This window comes from Pantherophis guttatus, chromosome 4, assembly GCF_059756535.1.
Source record: "Pantherophis guttatus breed Tessera chromosome 4, ASM5975653v1, whole genome shotgun sequence".
NCBI lineage: Eukaryota > Metazoa > Chordata > Lepidosauria > Squamata > Colubridae > Pantherophis > Pantherophis guttatus.
This window is the reverse complement of record NC_142066.1, coordinates 60,326,080-60,337,082: the sequence shown is the minus strand read 5'-3', so window position 1 is coordinate 60,337,082 and position 11,003 is coordinate 60,326,080. Positions and strand designations below refer to the sequence as shown.

The 11,003-nt window shown below is 38.4% G+C and overlaps 1 protein-coding gene and 1 long non-coding RNA gene across 6 annotated transcripts in view; one reads left to right on the top strand and one right to left on the bottom strand.

The window, feature by feature from the left end:
* Positions 1 to 4,486: 4,486 nt before the first annotated feature.
* On the bottom strand, positions 4,487 to 9,363 carry LOC117664822 (uncharacterized). The gene is made up of 2 exons (XR_004591181.3): positions 9,080 to 9,363; positions 4,487 to 4,964 (listed from the first exon to the last, which is right to left on the bottom strand). It is a non-coding gene; the product is annotated as an uncharacterized LOC117664822 (long non-coding RNA).
* Positions 9,356 to 11,003, top strand: part of TANC2 (tetratricopeptide repeat, ankyrin repeat and coiled-coil containing 2) — a 376,797-nt gene continuing 375,149 nt past the window's right edge. For 4 of the 5 annotated variants that reach the window (XM_034416164.3, XM_034416167.3, XM_034416168.3 and 1 more), the window contains exon 1: positions 9,356 to 9,927. The gene's annotated coding sequence lies outside the window, so the exon portion shown is untranslated. The remainder of the gene's footprint in view (positions 9,928 to 11,003) is intronic. The other variant, XM_087892284.1, reaches the window with a different exon arrangement.

The following is an 11,003-nucleotide window of genomic DNA, read 5'->3' as shown; positions in this document are numbered from 1 at the left end:
TTATGCCTTGTTGCTTGACAATTGTTCAGATTTATCGTGGATTCAAGAATCTTTATGACCTGGTCCTCAAAGTTACTGCCACACTACCCGCATGGTCATGTGATTGTATTTTGGGCACTTGGCAACTGAATAGCATTTATGATTGGTTGCAACATCCTGACTAAAATTTCCAGCTCAATTGTGATTGTAAATCAAGGATTATCTGTATTGGTTTATAAGTCTATAGTTGTCAATGAGACTAAGGTATTTCCTGCATGTTCAGTGCCCAGCATCCTTTGGCTGCCTTCTGATATTTCATCCTTAATGACTTGGTTCCTTCTTATCTACCTCCTGAAGGGATATTTCAACAAGATTCCTGGCTTTTCTCTTATGCATGTCTGGTCCATTTTTAGTTTATGCCAACCTCAGCCTACTCTCATATTCCCATATGCAGTAATCAATCAATCAATCAATCAAACAAACAAACAAAACAAACAGAGTGTGTATCAAGTAATACAAATAATATTGTATTTTGAATCCAATTTCACCCACAACTATTTTTTTCCAAAGCTCAGTCTCCAATGTCTTTGTTTATGTTTACTCTTGTACATTGATGCATTTGTAATACTTCTATTAACTCCTGAAACCAAGCAAGTGTTTTCCTGGGCTCCTACGTTTCAAATATAGAGGGCACAACAATCGCATTATCCTTCTGTAATGTTTGCCTTTATTTATTATCCTGCAATCAGGTTGCCATCATGCATACCCAAGAAAAGACATGGGTACTTTACGTGGTGCTGATAGGTGAAGTGGGATCATGTCTACTCTAAAACACATTTTCAGCTTTGAAACGGAAGCACTGTTACCGCTTCTTTATATAGCATTTTTCAAATTAAGATACACATGCACTCTTGACTTTCACATTAAACAAGTTGCATCTATTCTAGAAAAAAAACCACAACCATATTTTAACATTACTCTAGTTACACTATCTGTATTTGCAGCTTTCCCATTTTTTAACGTTCTCACAAGATTTCCTTTTCTTTTAGACACTTAACATTTACAGCATTCATTTCAATTCCATTCTTTTATGCATTGAATAATTCCTCTATGTGCCATCCATCCATCGATCCATCCATTTTCTTTCAGGATTCAATTTCATCCCAACATTGCATTCTTTTTATATTTTCTCTTTCTCAAGATATTCTGCTTCCATTCAATCTTCAAAAAGTTTTCACTGGAGCAAAATAAGTGCACATACTTTGTAAAAATGTTCCTTGTAATTTATATCTTATATAGCTCATGAAGAGAAAGCATATACATGTACAAATAAATTATGCTGAATGACATTAGAAATGGTTCATGATGTTACTTCTTTTCATGGCTCAGTCTCAACTGACTTCATGTATTTATTTGCTTCCATTAGACACTTAGTCAGACTCTTGTTCATAAAATAAAGCAGGATGAATTTATTTCAAAATAATATATATTTTTTCATCCCGCAATCACATCATAATGTAAGATGAATGAAATAATTATTTGGGGAGAGGCCAGAGCAAAATCAACTCTGATACCTTTGATGTTGGAATCTGCAAAATATTATCATGTGGGAGCCCTGTGATTAGCACAGTTCCGTGTGTGAATCTCATGTATATTAAATGAGCATTATGGTGTGAAAATTAATTCTAGTTTGTGATTTTTAGAATGGAATAAGGAGGTGAAAATATTCTGATAATTTGGAATATACATCCTCTCAAATATGTCTACTCACATATCAAAATCAAACTTTTTTTTTGAAATTGTTGCAGTCTAAATGGGAGTGGTTCAAAAGTTCAGAATGGCTAAAACACATGGTAAGATGTGTAACTATGCTACTGGTTCTATTTAGGAATGCTCTTTTTTGTTATCCAAACAATATAATTATGTAGCTTGTTTTTTTCCTTTTTAGCAATGTATGTATGTATGTATGTATGTATGTATGTATGTATGTATGTATATTCATCTTCATGTTCTAGCAAGTTATTTAAAGAGAACTTGTAGAAATTTTGAAGAGGAGGTACTAGGGAAGAAAAATATATTAATAGATATTACTGGGCATGTTTATTTGGTATAGCAGTATTCTTCAACTTGGTACCATCCATGATGTATTACAATTTTGATAAGTCTTAACCAACATTAGTCTTTAGCAATATTGTCTGGAAATGGAAACATTGCTGTAACTAGCATTTTTGACCCCTGGAGCAGATTGGGGCTGAGCAGGATGATTCAGGCTGGCTTTGCACCATCTCCCTTGCTCTATCACTTTGCCAAAGAGCTGATTGGCATGCCAAGAGCAGCAACCTGACTCTATACCTGGCACCAAGTTCCAGACAGCTTCCACAATGTTCAAGCTTACTGTTTGTAAATAGGGTGGGATATTCCTGCTGTCCCATCCTTGGCATGTCCCTGGCTAAGAATAATGAAAATTGTCCTCTTGAGGCTATCAAATGAGGACAACAACTATTCACTAATAGAATATGTGAATTTCTACGTAGTTCATGTTGATTTTTCTGTATGTATTTATTGCATTGTACAGTAATGGTCTTTCAGATCTCTGCTGACTAGGATAAACAATAATAACAAAAACCCCTTGCAACCACTTCTAATTACATGCCTTTGAGGTTCTGTTGTGAGAAAGGTTATTGTCAGTGTTTGGGAGGCTGAGAAAAGAATGATTGAGATACAGACACAAAAGACCAAGAGATAGTAGGCAAACTATACTGCAACATTTTTGAAAGCATTCAAAGGGACTCAAAGCATTATAGAAAATTCCTATAAATGAGCTAGGAAATTCCTATTAGTTTTCACTTGAGATTTGCCCAGCTAATACTAAAAATATTTTACTAAAATCTGTGTAGTTCTTGTCCATTATGTGACAATGACAGTTACATGTATATACAAGGATATCTTCAGGTAGAAAACCTTATCTCCTAAATTGAGGCCAACGTTTCTTATGCTATATGCGCCAAACTATTACTTCAAATGAATCATTTTATTAAAGGTTTGTTGTTGTTGTTAGTTGTGAAGTTGTGTCTGACCCATCGTGACCCCATGGACAATGTTCCTCCAGGCCTTCCTGTCCTCTACCATCCTCTGGAGTCCATTTAAGCTCACACTTACTGCTTCAGTGACTCCATCCAGCCACCTTGTTCTCTGTCATCTGTTTCTTCTTTTGCCTTCAATTTTTCCCAGCATTAGGTTCTTCTCCAATGAGTCCTTCCTTCTCATTAGGTGGCCAAAATATTTGAGTTTCATCTTCAGGATCTGGCCTTCTAAAGAGCAGTCAGAGTTGATCTCTTCTAGGACTGACCGGTCTGTTCGCCTTGCAGACCAAGGGACTCGCAGGAGACTTCTCCAACACCATATTAAAGGTTACCTGAGTCAATTCTTTTTCTCATCTGTTATTTTTCCCCCCAAAGCATCAATTGACTATAGGTAGTCCTTGATTTATAACCATAATTGAAGCCAAACTTTCTGTTGCTAAGTAAGACAAATGTTAAGTGAGTTTTGCCCCATTTTATGGTCTTTCTTGCCACAGTTGTTAAGTAAATCACTGCAGTTGTTAAGTTAGTTACATGGTTGTTAAGTGAATGTGGCTTCCCTATTGACTTTGCTTGTCAAAAGGTGATCACATGACCTTGGGCACTGCAACTGTCATAAATATTAGTCAGTTGCCAAGTGTGTGAATTTTGATCACATGACCATGGGGATGCTGCAAGGGTCCTAAGTGTGAAAAAAGGTAATAAGTCACTTTTTTCAGCGCTGTATAACTTTGAATGGTCACTGTGAACTGTTGTAAGTCAAAGTCTACCTGTACTTATATAGAACACACTGCATTATATTCTACACAGTTGGTGAAATGAAATCAACAAAAATGTACATGAGAATGGTTTTTTGAATGTTAGCAATGATCACCAAAGCTAAATCCTACTATATTTGATGGAATTTTAGGGCATTTCTAAAAAAACCAGGGCAAAATTAATGGAAAGCATTTTATAATTTACACAGGATTGGGGAATCATGGCTTTATTTGATCATTAAGGGCCATACTACCTGAGGTTGCTGGGAGTTAACAATTTATGTGTATCTGATGGGCTCTGTATCCTTACCACTGTACTACCTACCTCTCTTGAATTTGCTTTACATATATTTTTCTTTTTTCTGACCGAAATGAATCCAATCTAGAATTTTAAAAAATGTATTGACAATGTTCTGGAAAGTTGATTTTGGAAAAGCTCTTAAGTTTAAGAATCAAAATTTACAAAAAACAAAGATATTGAGACTCAATGTTAACAGTAAATGAAAATGTCACCTTTTTCCTTGTGCATAATTTTGTAACAGATATGAATTTGTAAAGCATGTACATTATGTCCTTTGTTGTTTTAAAAATTGTTTCTATAGTGAGCAACGTTTTTATATAAACAAAAAAATAATTAGGAGATGGAATTATGGATGCAGACAGTTAATGGTGGATGGAAGGACCTCTTTTCTATTTCTGCTACTCTTATTTTTATATAATCAAAAAGGCACTTGACATCAATGTTAATTAAAATATAACACACAAATAATTTGGTTTGAAGCAGGCATCTAATAGTTATTTATGTTGCCTTAAGAATTTGGTTTTTTATAATGCTCTCATGCAGCTAAATACATACATAGAAATGGACATAAACACTTTTGAATACATTAGCCTGAAAAATAGATATTATTTCATTAAAATCAGATTTCTCATACTCGGTATGCCTTCAGTTTGGAAAAGATTTCGTTCATATTTTCATAAAATGTCATTCTGTTCATTTTATACACACAAAAGTAAAGAAAAATCTACTCATGGCAACTGTTTTCTTGCTGCTCTCTTTTCATCTTTTTCCTCTTTTCCACTACAGTTAACTTTCATCCTCCTCTTCCACCATCTTCCAGAAGATGCTGAGTATTTCATAGAACTACTGCAGAAAATAAACTACAGATTATGCTGGCCAAAATACAGCCCTTTCTTAACTATCATATTTGCATAACTGTAACAAGTCTAAATGCATTACCTACAATAATTCCAACGTTACATCAGGAAGTCTGTAGAGATTCTCAGTCATCCAGGTCATGGTTGTCCCAAAAGTGCTTTTTCAGGAGGCAACTGGATTTTCTTGTTTTTTCTTTTGAAGATGTTTCACTTCTCATCCAAGAAGCTTCTTCAGCTCTGACAGGATACTGGAGAATGGAAGGATTTATATTCCTTGCAGACAGCTGGTAATTTGCATCCTTTGAGGATTGGTGAAGCACTTGGAAGTTTATCTGTGTCCTCGGGGTCACCTGAGTACACAGGAGTACAGGAACCAGGAGCACTACTCAGATGACCCTGAGGACACAGATAAACCTTCAAGTGCTTCAACAACCCTCCAAAAGGATGCAAATTACCAGCTGTCTGCAAGGAATATAAATCCTTCCATTCCCCACTATCCTGTCAGAGCTGAAGAAGCTTCTTGGATGAGAAGCAAAACGTCTTCAAAAGAAAAAAAACAAGGAAGTCCAGTTGCCTCCTGAAAAAGTACCCTTGGGTTATACCAGAAAGCTTTCAATTAGTTACTGAATATTAGTCTTAATAGTCCAGCTGAGTGCCATACAAAATTAAGCAACGTGTGATTTGTTTGTATGAAAATTCAAAGAAGAAATGCCATAGATCAGTGGTTCTCAACCTGGGGGTCGCGACCCCTTTGGGGGTCGAATGGCCATTTTACAGGGGTCGCCAAAGCCCTCTCTGCCCCCCCCGCCTTCACTCACCCTCACTTTCTGCCTCTGTTGGATTGCCTGCCGTTTGCTTACCCCGCCCACTCCCAATCTATTGCTGCCTCCTGAGTCCCAACTGATGGCTAGAGGAAAAAAAACTGTTTAATTCTTGCCCCAGGGCTTCAAAGAGCTAGCTGCAAAGAGGTAAATTCCTGGAGCAAATTTTTTCCCCCCTAGCTATGCTGAAAAAGCGAAATTGAAACTAAGGAAGCAGGGTCTTTGCTGCAACGTGACAAAATGAGGCAGAGAGATTTCTTTTTCTTTTTCCTCACCAAAAAAGGTAGGTGCAAAACTGCAAACAATGGGAAATTTAGGGCAAAAGAGGAGGTTCAAGATTTTAAAACACAAAAGAAAAAAACTCTATTTAACTAGGGAATTGTAATAACTGAGATACTATTAATTGTATATTGTGTTGAAAGCAGAAATGGTTAAGTTGTGGTTTGGAGGAATATATGGGGGAAATTATTTGGTTTATTATTATTGGTAAATATAATTAATTGATTTGTAAGAAATTGGATTGCATGGAAATAATTGGAATATTCATGTTCATATTGATTAATATACAAAAAAGATAGTTATATAACTAATTGATTTATATTAAAATGTTGAATTTGCATTAAACAACTGTAATATTACATAATTAACCAATGTGAGGATGGATATAAAAATAGATGACAATGCGAAGGGGTATAATATAGAATAGAAGGGAAAAATAGAATTTGATTAAGATTAGAGATGAGGATGAAGGGTAATATTGGTTTTTTTTAAAAAAATAGATGAGGAATAAATATGGTAAAAAGGAAATATAGAAATTGTAAATTTAATTGAAATAACTAAACACTGTGTTGGAAGAAATATCCTTCTGGGTTCTGCTCCAAGTTGGGAAAAAGACACTGGAAACATGGAGACTGCTTGGAAAGATGGTTTAATGGTGGACAGGATCACATGGCTTGAGTTCCTGAACAGAAAAGGGGCAGATACAGTAAATCCTCGGGTTTTTATGCTCTCTCTGGCTTTGCATTTCTTGGGTTTCCTGATTGGTTGTCAGACTCCCAGGCGGTGGGGTCTTAGCTAGCCTTGCTGGCTGATGGTCACATGTGCTTCCCAGGTCACATGCTTCCCAGGTCACGTGTGGTGAATTTCGGTTGCTAGATGGGGCCCATTGTGTTAGTTTCTGTTGCTATTGTGTTGCAAATGTCCTTTGACAAAGGATTGACTTTCTGCCTCTGGCCCATTAACAAAGGGTGGGGGACAGGAAGGTGGGAGCTGCTTTGTCTGTAAAATATGCTTCTCCATTTCTCATCCAGGGAAATATAATATTCTGCCTTTTTAATATTTCCCAAAATATTTCATTCTTCTAGGAAAGGGGTGGGTGCTAACCTCCTACAACTGCTTAAATTTGTGAACCGGCCAAATACTCTGTTCAAAGAAAATACATACAATATGTTTGTATGTGTGTTTCTAATTATTGCTATTTATTCCTATTTGTTCTCTTTTATTCTTTAAAGTTTAACAATTCATTCTTTATCTTAATATCTTTATATTTGTTTGGGGTTGGCTTTCTTCCCTTTCATCTTTTTTATTGTACAGCAATCTTTCTCCTCAAACCTACCACCTCTGTCTTTTTTTTCTTTCTTACTTTCTCTTCCCCCCCTCTTCTTCTTCTCCCTACTTCCTCTTTCTTTCTCCTTCTCCTCCTCTCTTCCTCCCTCTCTTACCCTCACTCCTACTCTAATTTCCCTTCCCTTCCTTCATCCCTCTCTATTACTGTATCCTTTTATCCATATGGACTACTCAGAGGGCTGAAAAAGTTATTTTTGACTGGTCCTCGGACTTTTGACCAGTCCTCGAATTTATGACTGTCCTCACATTTTACGTTTTTTGCCCTATCTTATACCATGTTGAAGAGAAGTAGTTGTGAAATGAGTGACATGGTTGTTAAGAATGCTGCACGGGCATAAATGTGAGGATGGTCATAAGTGTGAGGACCAGTCAAAAGTGCGAGGACCTGTCAGAAATGACTTTTTTCAGCCCTCTGAGTAGTCCCTATACACATAGCCATGGCCACCCGGTCACATGACCAGCTAGCCATGCCCACCCAATCACATGACCTCCAAGTCACACCCACAAAATAAGCCACACCCACAGAACCGGTAGTAAAAAAATTTAGAACCCACCCCTGGTTGGGGGTCACCACAACATTAGGAACTGTATTAAAGGGTCACGGCATTAGGAAGGTTGAGAACCACTGCCATAGATGTTTTCTAAGGCACCTCCACAGAATTCCTAAATCAGGGCTATATCTGTATAATTCAAGTAATTTGTTTGTATCAAAATTGTGCTTATAATAAAATAATAATAAATTAAGTTGTGCATGTTGACTTTGCCTTTCTCCAGAAATCTGAGCATGTATGTATGCATTGTAACCTCCCCATACATTTTAACAATCGTGAAAACCACAACAGTGATTAAAAGATATTCTGCAGACAAAATGTGCTTATGCCAACTTTTGGAGTTTTAAGTTCTCGGAGTCTATAATTTAAAATCCAGATGGAAATATAATATTATATTTTTTTGTGTTATATAGAACAGAGATCTGTATATAGATCTCAACTTCTTTTACATAATAATGGAAGATCAGATCTATCATAGATAAGAGGTTGGGTAGATGCTATTAAGTCAGGTGACTCCTATTTACTGACTGGATAAATGCTAACCATTTGATCAGTCTTTAATATTAACCTGTACCTCTCTCAAAGACAATCCTGAAAGTTCTTTGATCCTATCCATTCACATTATTGATTTTAACACACACACCCCTTTCTACTTCCCTCAACTTTGCCAGGCATAGGTGGTCTTCTAGTCCTCCAGTTCATTTCAAGTCCTTTTTTTTTTTTGGCTGTCAGTTGTTTTCATCACATGTGCCAAAGGCGAGAATTTCTTCTTCTTTAATGGAGCAAAAATTACAATTATTTAGTTCAGGACTGACTGATTTAATCTCGCCTCCATGGTAGTCTAAGTAACTATCTTCAGATCCATAATTGGAAGGTTTCTATCTTCCTTCTCCATGTCCATCTTTCACAGCAGTACAGACAGACAGACAAGAGGTACCATGCAAAGTACTTGTCTATTTTCTCTTTAAATTTCGGCATGATTGCATCTTTCTTTCAAATGGACGCTGCATTTCAGACCGTATTCCGCTATATTTATTAATACCAGATTCTATATTGGAAAACGAACGTGTGAGCAACATACATCTTTAAATATTGCATAACCTCACCTTGCTATTAATAGTAATCTTTTTCCCTTTCCTTGTGGAAATTCGGTTTTCTATAGCTCTTCTTCCAAACCCGCAGAAACCCAAACCTTGAGAGAGAGGGGCGTGCCGCGAACAGGGCAAACGTGTGAAAGAAGCAGAGCCAACTCTAGAAGCGCCCCCGCGCGCCCCCTGTTGTTCACGGGTAGAACGTGGAGGGCAGCGGGGGGGGGGAAGAAATGTTGTCGGTGCTAGCCCAACCCACCACCTGTGTGCGGGCTAGAGGTCCCCCTCCTTCTTAAGACAGAGAGAGAGAGAGAGAGAGAGAGAGAGAGAGAGAGAGAGAGAAGCGCGCCACCCCTCGAAGGACATACAGTCTGACTTGGCAAACGCGTGGCGCGTGCGCAACCGTGCCTGCGCGCGCAGATCTAAAGAAGCGCGAGGCGGTGCCATTCCCCCCCACCCCACCCCCCCATCACTTCGTTCATCGGGGAGCCGCGCGTGCAAGCGGTTGGCGTGCGGCGCGCGCGCTCGCCCTTTGCTTCTCTGGTTCCTCCTGCTGTGTCGGTTGTTTTGTGAGGAGGAGCAGCAGCGGCTCAATGACTGAAGGCGAGTGGGGAGCGCCTAGCCGCCGCCATCACCGCCGCCGTCCCATCAGCAGAGCCCCCCCAGTTGGCTTGCATCTGAGGAAGACGTAGAGAGCCGCTCCTTATCGAGATGTGGTGAGGCAAGGCAGGAAAGACCCTCCCCCCCTCACACACCTCTGCTTCGCAACCCCTCCCCCAAACTTCGGGACAGAGGACGGGAAGGAGGAGGATTCGAAGTTGCCGCGCCCCGAAAGGGTGCTTGGACAGAGCCCGACACCGGAGTAGGTGAGTGAGGAGGAAATCAACAATTCATTTCGGCTGACGCCCTGCCTAGGTAGGTAGGTAGGTAGGTAGGTAGGTAGGTAGGTAGGAAGGAAGGAAGGAAGGAAGGAAATTGAACGCTGAATGGGTGTGCCATACTGACCTATGCGAGGTTGAGGGGAAAGAGATTCTGTCATCGTCCTTGATTTTTCTTGTTCCCCCTCCCACCATTTCCATATCGTTGCACATTGATGTGGAAGGAAGAAACAAGATTCCAGGATATGTATAATGAACTTCTACCTATTTATGTGGGCTTATAACATATGTATACGGTATTTTGAATCGATACTTTAATCTGCTACATAAAACTATTCCTAGAAAAGAACAGGCAAATCTTTAAAACATTGCTTCTTGATGAAGCCGATCCATGTTCTTATTATAAAGTGATCTGAGATTGAGGATACGTATTATGTTATTGGAATGAAAAACTATAACACATTAATGGGAATAGTGATATTGCCATGCCTTGGGAAACGTATTTTGTAAACAGGAATCCCGTCCTTCCAACCTGTTCCAATACTAATTTGTCATTGCTGAAGGCATAGCAAAACTTATAGAAGAAAAGAAACCCAGTGCTATGTTAGTGTGTTGTCTGTGCACTGGAAGTCTGATATTATAGGAGACGCAGGGAATGAATCTTTTGGTGGTGATTTACTGGGTGGGGAAGTGGGTTTCATTTATAAACTGTTAGGACAGGAAATAGTAATTGGTAGTTTACTGCTATCAATGCCAGAAAATTGGATAAAACAATAATGTGTGAGAAAACATTTTAATTCAGTATTCATGTATAAGAGATGAAGCATATCAGCCAGAATGAGGGGTTGCAATGCATTACTAGTTCAGTAGATTATCATAGGCACTTCTTACTGAAAGTATAACATTTTATAGATTAAAATGTCAGTGTCAGCTGTGTATGGAGAATACAGGAGATTTTCAAATAAAGAACATGATATGTATTGGAATGCAAAGAGTTATCTGAGCTATAAAGATATGACTTCATTGAAATTGTGAAACTGCCTGTGGGCCACTTTAATAATAAT